This window comes from Nicotiana sylvestris, chromosome 4 (assembly GCF_000393655.2).
Source record: "Nicotiana sylvestris chromosome 4, ASM39365v2, whole genome shotgun sequence".
NCBI classification, from domain to species: Eukaryota; Viridiplantae; Streptophyta; class Magnoliopsida; order Solanales; family Solanaceae; genus Nicotiana; species Nicotiana sylvestris.
The window spans coordinates 3,917,654-3,926,080 of NC_091060.1; positions in this window are offsets into that span (position 1 = coordinate 3,917,654).

The following is an 8,427-nucleotide window of genomic DNA, read 5'->3' on the forward strand; positions in this document are numbered from 1 at the left end:
CTAGAGATATGGTTCAGGGTGGTGGGCCCCAGCCCTGATGCTATGCTCTTCCAGCCAGGCCAGAGGCTGAGTCTTCAGATGCAGTCATTACAAGTACTATTCTGGTTTGCGATAGAGAGGCTTTAGTGCTATTTGATCTAGGGTCTACGTATTCGTATGTGTCCTCTTATTTTGCACCGTACTTGGTTCTGCCTAGTGATCCACTGAGTATTCCTATTTATGTGTCTACACCGGTGGGTGATTCTATTGTGGTCGATCGAGTTCATTGTTCCTGTATTGTGGTGATTGGGGGTCTTGAGACCCGTGTTGATTTGTTGCTTTTAGATATGGTCGACTTCGATGTTATATTGGGGATGGACTGATTATCACCTTACCACGCTATCTTGGACTGTAATGCCAAGATTGTGACCTTAGCCTTACCAGACCTGCCCCGTTTAGAGTGGAGAGGGACTCCTGGTCATTCTACCCGCAGTGTTATTTCATATGTGAAGGCTCGACGTATGGTCGAGAAGGGGTATTTGGCTTATTTGGCTTATGTTCGTGATTCCAATGCTAAGGTCCCCTCCATTGATTATGTGCCTATGGTTTGCGAGTTCCCTGAGGTATTCCCTTTAGACCTGCCGGGTATGCCACCTGACAGGGATATTGATTTCTGCATTGATTTGGCTCTGGGCACTCAACCCATTTCCATTCTGCCATATCGCATGGCCCCGCCAGAGTTGAAAGAGTTGAAGGAGCAGTTGCAAGACCCGCTTGAGAAGGGTTTCATTAGACCCAGTGTTTCGCTGTGGGGTGCGCCAGTGTTGTTTGTAAAGAAAAAGGATGGTTCGATGAGAATGTGCATTGATTACTGACAATTGAACAAGGTTACAATCAAGAATAAGTATCCACTACCGAGGATTAATGATTTGTTCGATCAGCTTCAGGGTGCCAAGGTGTTTTCCAAGATAGACTTGAGATCTGGCTACCATTAGTTGAGGATTAGGGCATCTGATGTCCCTAAGACAACTTTCCGCACTCGGTACGGACATTATGAGTTCTTGGTTATGTCATTTGGGCTGACAAAGTCCCCAACAACTTTCATGGATATGATGAACCGAGTGTTCAGGCCTTATTTGGACTTGTTCGTGATAGTCTTTATTGATGATATCTAATATATTCCAGCAGCCAGGAGGAGCACGAGCAACACCTCAGAGTGGTTCTTCAGACTCTGAGGGATAGTCAGCTATATGCTAAGTTCTCGAAGTGTGAGTTCTGGCTGAGTTCAGTTACATTCCTAGGTCATGTTGTATTAGCAAAGGGTATTCACGTTGATCCGAAGAAGATTGAGGCAGTCAAGAACTGGCCTAGACCAGCATCAGCTACAGAGATTTGGAGTTTCTTGGGATTGGCAGGCTACTATCGTCGGTTCGTGAAGGGGTTTTCATCCATTGCATCCCCGATGACTAGGTTGACCCAGAAGGGTGCCCAGTTCAGATGGTCGGACGAGTGTGGGGCGAGCTTTCAGAAGCTCAAGACAGCTCTGACTATGGCACCGGTATTGGTTTTGCCCACAGGTTCAGGGCCTTATACAGTTTATTGTGATGCTTCTCGTATTGGGCTTGGTGTAGTGTTGATGCAGAGTGGGAAGGTCATTGCATATGCCTCGCGACAGTTGAAGATTCATGAGAAGAACTATCCGGTTCATGATTTAGAGTTGGCAGCCATTGTTCATGCATTGAAGATTTGGAGGCATTACTTGTACGGTGTGTCATGTGAGGTGTTCACGGATCACAAGAGTCTTCAGTATTTGTTCAAGCAAAAGGAGTTGAATTTGAGACAGAGGAGGTGGTTGGAGTTGTTGAAAGATTATGATATCACTATCTTATATCATCCAGGAAAGGCCAATGTGGTGGCCGATACTTTGAGCAGGAAGTCGGTCAGTATGGGCAGTCTTGCTTATATTCCGGTCGGTCAGAGGCCGTTTGCTTTGGATGTTCAGGCCTTGGCCAATCGATTTGTGAGGTTGGATATTTTTGAGCATAGTCGGGTATTAGCTTGCACGGTCGCTCGTTCTTCATTATTGGGGCGTATCCGTGATCGGCAGCTTGATGATCCCCATTTGTGTGTCCTTAGAGACACGATACAACGTGGAGGTGCCAAGCAGGTGACCTTAGATGATGTTGGAGTTTTGAGATTGTAGGGGCGAGTTTGTGTGCCTAATGTGGATGGGCTTCGGGATTTGATTTTAGAGGAGGCACATAGCTCCCGGTACTCTATTCATCCGGGCACTGCGAAGATGTATCAGGATTTGCGACAATATTATTGGTGGCGTAGAATGAAGAAGGATATTGTTGCATACGTGGCTCGGTGTTTGAATTGTCAGCAGGTTAAGTATGAGCATCAGAGACCTGGTGGTTTGTTTCAAAGGATTGAGCTTCCCAAGTGGAAGTGGGAGCGAATCACTATGGACTTCGTTACTGGACTTCCGTTGACTCGGAAGAAGCTTGATGCAGTTTGGGTCATTGTTGATAGGCTGACCAAGTCAGCGCATTTTATTCCTGTGGCAGTCTCCTATTCATCCGAGAGGTTAGCTGAGATTTATATCCGGGAGATTGTTCGCCTTCATGGTGTGCCGGTATTTATCATTTCGGATCGAGGCACACAGTTTACCTCGCATTTCTGGAGAGCAGTTCAGCGAGAGTTAGGCACCCAGGTGCAGTTGAGCATAGCATTTCATCCTCAGACGGACTAACGGTCCGAGTGGACTATTCAAATATTGGAGGACATGCTCCGAGCTTGTGTTATTGACTTTGGAGGTTCATGGGATCAGTTCTTGCCTTTAGCAGAGTTTGCCTACAATAACAACTACCAGTCGAGTATCCAGATAGCTCCTTATGAGGTTTTATATGGTAGGCAATGTCGATCTCCGGTTGGATAGTTTGATCCGGGAGAGGCTCGGTTGTTGGGTACAGATTTGGTTCAAGAGGCCTTAGACAAGGTCAGGATCATTCAGGATAGGCTTTGTACAGCTCAGTCCAGGCAAAAGAGCTATACAGATCGTAAGGTTCGAGATGTGGTTTTCATGGTTGGTGAGCAGGTATTGCTCCGAGTGTCGCCTATGAAGGGCATGATGAGATTTGGGAAGAAGGGCAAGCTTAGCCCTAGGTTCATTGGTCCATTTGAGATTCTTGATCGAGTGGGAGAGGTGGCTTATAGACTTGCATTGCCGCCGAGTTTATCAGCCTGCACCTAGTGTTTCATGTGTCCATGCTTCAGAAGTATCACGGCGATCCATCCCACATGTTAGGTTTCAACACTGTCCAGTTGGACAAGGACTTGTCTTATGAGGAGGAGCCGGTGGCTATTCTAGACCGGCAGGTCCGTCAGTTAAGATCCAAGAGTTTACCCTCTGTTCGTGTTAAGTGGAGAGGTCAGCCTCCTGAGGCTTCGACCTGGGAGTCCGAGTCCGACATGCAGAGCCATTATCCTCATCTATTCCCCGACTCAGATATTTCCTTCTTCTGTCCGTTCGAGGACGAACAGTTGTTTTAGAGGTGGAGAATATGACGACCCAAAGGGTCATCACTTATTTTCTTATCCATTCCGAGCTTTCGAGGCCTCGGAAACCTCATTTACAGTTGCCTCGATTTGCGTGCGCAATCCGGGCGCATAGCCGGAAGCTCAAATATGAAATTCTGTGAAAATTTGCTAAGTTTTGATATTATTTGACTTCAGTCAATATTTTGGGTAAACGGACCCGGACCCGTGATTTGACGGTCCCGGGAGGTCCGTAGGAAAATATGAGACTTGGGCGTATGCCCGGAATTGAATTCCGAGGTCCCAGGCCCGAGAAATGAATTTCTGAGTAAAATTATTTTCTGAAAATATTTAAGGAAAATGGAAATGAAATTTGATTAGAAAGTGATGGTATCGGGCCCGTATTTTGGTTCTGGCGCCTGGTACAGGTCTTATATATGGTTTAAGCACTTTCTGTAAAGTTTGGTTGAAAACAAACGTCGTTTGACGTGTTTCAGACTCAAAATGGAAAATTTGATGTTTTATGAAATTTGAAAGAATTCTAGGATTTTAAAGCTTAATTCGTGGTATATGACGTTATTTTGGTGATTTGATCACACGGTTAAGCTCGTATGATGTTGTTGAGTTAGTGTATGTGTTTGGTTAGGAGCCTCGAGGGCTCGAGAGTGTTTCAGAGGTGTCTCGGAGTGATTTCGGACTTAGAAAAATTGCAGAAAATTTCAGAAAATTGCATAAATAGTACCCGTGAACAGTACCCATGAATAGTACCCGTGAACAATAGCCGTGAACAGTAAAAACGCGTGAACAGTAACTCGAAAACATTATGGGCAGAATGTACCATTTTTCATTTTTAGCAAATTGGAGCTCGGGGAGAGGCGATTTTCGGATATTTTTAGAGTAAATAACGGGGTAAGTGTTCTTAACTTAATTTTGGTTAGATTACCCGAATCTATTGCTAGTTTTGGAATTTAATTGGTGATTTTAGTTGGGAAAATCTTGAAAACCCTCTTGGTTTAATTTGAAGATTTGAGGGTCGAGTTGATGTCGGATTTTGATAAAATTGGTATGGTTGGACTCGTGGTTTGATGAGGTTTCATATTCCATAATTTTTGTTGGGTACCGAGATGTGGGCCCCACGAGCGAATTTTTAGTGCAATTTCGGATTTTAAATGGAAAATGTAGAATTTCATATGGAACTAATTCCTATAATTTTTATTGACTTAATCGAATTGTTTATGACTAGATTTGAGAATTTCGGGCACGAATTCGCGAGGCAAAGGCTTGTTGGAATTTTGAATTGGTTGCAAAGCGAGGTAAGTGTTTGGTCTAACCTTAGCTTGAGGGAATAGGAGCTGAGTCTTAATTGCTACTTGCTATTTGTCGAGTACGACGTATAGGCATGGTGACGAGTATCTATACGTTGGTGTCTAGCATGACCGTAAGTCCATATATCGCGAATGTTCGAATTTGGTTATATCTTCCATGATTAAATGATGACTTCTATATGTTTGTGAAGTGCATGTGAAAGAAATGATGATATTTAATATTTGAGGAGCGTTGGCTCAAGTTATAAAATGAATTACTAAGTAAGAAATGAAAGAAAGAGAAAGAATTATTGAATTATTCCCTTGCCGAGATAATTATGGAATTGTTAATATATTCCTTGCCGGGAATTTTATTGTTAATTGTTGTGCCCTTATTGGAATCCCAATTATTATCCAGTTTACTTCCTTGCCCCTTATCTGTGATTGTTGTTAGGGTGAGGAAGAGTGATAAAGCACGAAGGGTGATGTCGTGTATTGTTTGATATGGTGAGGAAAGAGTGTAAAGCACGAAGGGTGATGTCGTGCCATACGATGTGCCATTCCGTACTGATATCTATTGATTATATTGTGAGGAAAGAGAGTAAAAGCACGAAGGGTGATGCCGTGTACAGTTTTATTTTATATATTGCTTGGGTGAGGAAGAGAGTAAAAGCACAAAGGGTGATGCCGTGCAAATTGTTGATTCCTTTTGATACTTGTTGATATTATGACTTTGTTGTCTCCTTCTTTTATTAAATATTTCTATTTGAAACTGTTACCTCCCCACAACATGTTTCCCCTCCCACATTGATTGGTTGCTTCCAGTACTTCTTTTGTTGTCTATATATATATACTTAAACTGCACATGTTTATTTGATTGTCTGGTCCTAGCCTCGTCACTACTTCGTCGGGGTTAGGCTAGGCACTTACCAGCACATGGGGTCAGTTGTGCTGATACTACACTCTGTGCTCGTTTGCACAGATACAGGTTTCGGACAGCAGTAGCAGTAGCGTGGGTGTGAGCAATCAGACTAGTGAGACACCGAGGTAGCCTTGTAGGCGTCCGTAGTCCCGACGTCTCCTCTATCTATTATTTTAGTATGTTATCTCATTGTATTCGAGACAAACAGTTTATTATTTTCTTTCAGACGATTGTATTTAGTATTCTTAGAAGTTCGTGAGTAATGTGACACCAGTTCTTGGGTAGAGATTCATGTTGGATTCCACATTTACATTTAGTCACTTTAAATTAAGTCTTTCGCATATTTATTTAATTCAATAATTTCTTATGCTATTACTAATATTTGATAAAAGAAATAATTTATAAAAGATAAAAGTAGTTAAGAGTTGGCTTGCCTAGCTCTCATTAGTAGGCGCCATCACGACTCCCGATGGTGGAAAATTCGGGTCGTGACAATTATGCTGGACCGGTATACTTTGCTGACTCCTGTATAATATACGGGAGACTGGAGCACTGGTGCTCCAAACTCCAGTATATTATATTGGACATTTATACTTGCTGGAACTCCAGAATATTATGTTGGAGTTCTAGTGTACTTATGCTGGAACTCCAACATATTATGCTGGAGTTTCAGCATAGTTATCCTGGAACTCCCGTATAATATGCTGGAGTTCAAGCATACTTATGCTGGAACTCTAGTATAATATACGGGCGTATTTTTCGGGTTTTAAACATTGTTTTCGCTCAGATTTATCTTTACATGAAAAGTGGCTAAATTTCGGTTACTTTTGAAACTGGGCTATTTTTGAATGACCAGTTGTAAATCTGGCTATTTTTAAATTTCTCTCGTCTAAATCCGCACAATTTTGGCCCGGCCCGGCCCACATAGGATTTAAACCCGCATTCATTCGTCCCGCAATTTTTTTAAATAAAAGTTCTCTCTTGTTGATCTTTTCTCCATCTTTCTCCACCTGCTTTTAGAAAGCAAACAGTTAAAGATGGTCCACTTTCTCCTAAATGAAATTTTTGGACATATTTAAGTACTAGAAAAATTTCCATATTCTTCATATTTAATTCCTAATACTCTTACAATTTTATAATTTATTTTATTTTTCGATAAAAAAAAGTAAATGCAACAACAACAACAACCCAGTATAATTCCACAAGTGAAGTCTGGGGAGGGTAATATGTACGCAGGTCTTACCCTTACCCCGAAGGGTAGAGAATAAAAAAAAACTTCAAAATCCGACTCATAATCTTTAGTTTCTCTTAAAATAGTAGTGTTAGCTTACATCCTTGTACTCTCCTCGTGGCTATCTCGTGCTAGTTAAGAATTGCTAGGTAAGAAAGTTACGCGATCATATATCTGAGAAATTCGTGTGGCTGGTAGTGTTTTAGCTTTTTAGGTCAAAAAAATTAAAATCTTGACCCGTGCCCCGCCCCGCCCCGCGTTAAATATTTTTAAAAAATTAGAACCCCCGCCAGATCCACCCACAAACATTATAACCCGCCCTGCACCCGCCCCACCCCATTGCCATCCCTAAGTATACATATCTCTTCCTCACGAATATTTTCCACAGGGGCATCAAAATTGAGGCCATTCCATGTTGACCATCGACTGTATATGCAATATGTGCCTATTAGACATGAGACGGTGATATGACACAACATGAGACTCACATATCTTGAGTGCGTGAACTTGTTAAAATCTAAAATAAATAAAGAGAAAATTTTACTTTAAACCTATTAATTTCAAACTATTTATCCTTTAATACTCAGACCCAAACTATTTATCAATCCTACCCATGTGGCCCAAACTATTTACCCGCTAATTCCAGTTGCAACCTGCAAACAAATGGAATAGTTCCCGCTAACGAGGAATCTTGAAAGAAAACCTCAAGTGGTGAAATAGAGATTCAAAAAATGGCTGAAAAATCTGCCTTCGAAAAATAGACCAGGATTTGTGCAAAAACATGAAAATATTTGTGCAAAAGCATGAAAAATCTGACAAATCTCGTATCATTCTCCGGCGAAGTCGATCTTCAGGTCTGTTTTTTTTTTTTTTTTTTTTTTTTGTTGTCAAAACAACTAAATTTGTGCAAAAACATGAAAAAAATACAATCTTTATGTCAGGATTTGCTGTATTTATTTTTTTAATTAAAATTCCTGAATTTCTTTTCTGGGAATTAGCGGGGAGGAAAAATTTGATAGCATTTGGAGCTGATTTGAGGTGATTGAATTGGAAATTTCAGCTGAAAATCGAAAAAGAACACAACTATCCAATAGTATACTGCGACGGTATACAATATGATGTAGGAGTATATAGCTATATTGCAACATTACACTATTATAGTTTACACTATATTGCAATGATATATTGTAATAATCGAAGAAGAACACAGTTACCTAACAGTATACCGCTACAATATACAATATATTATAGGCGTATATAGTTATACTGCAACAGTATACTATTATAGTATACAATATATTGTTATAGTATACTATAACAATATGCAATATACTGTAACAGTATGATGTAATAGTATACAATATACTATAATAGTATACTTATTACCCGTAAATTCACTTGCCTTTTCCTTTTTAATTTGCTTTAAGTTTTTACCCAGTGTGAGGAGCAAA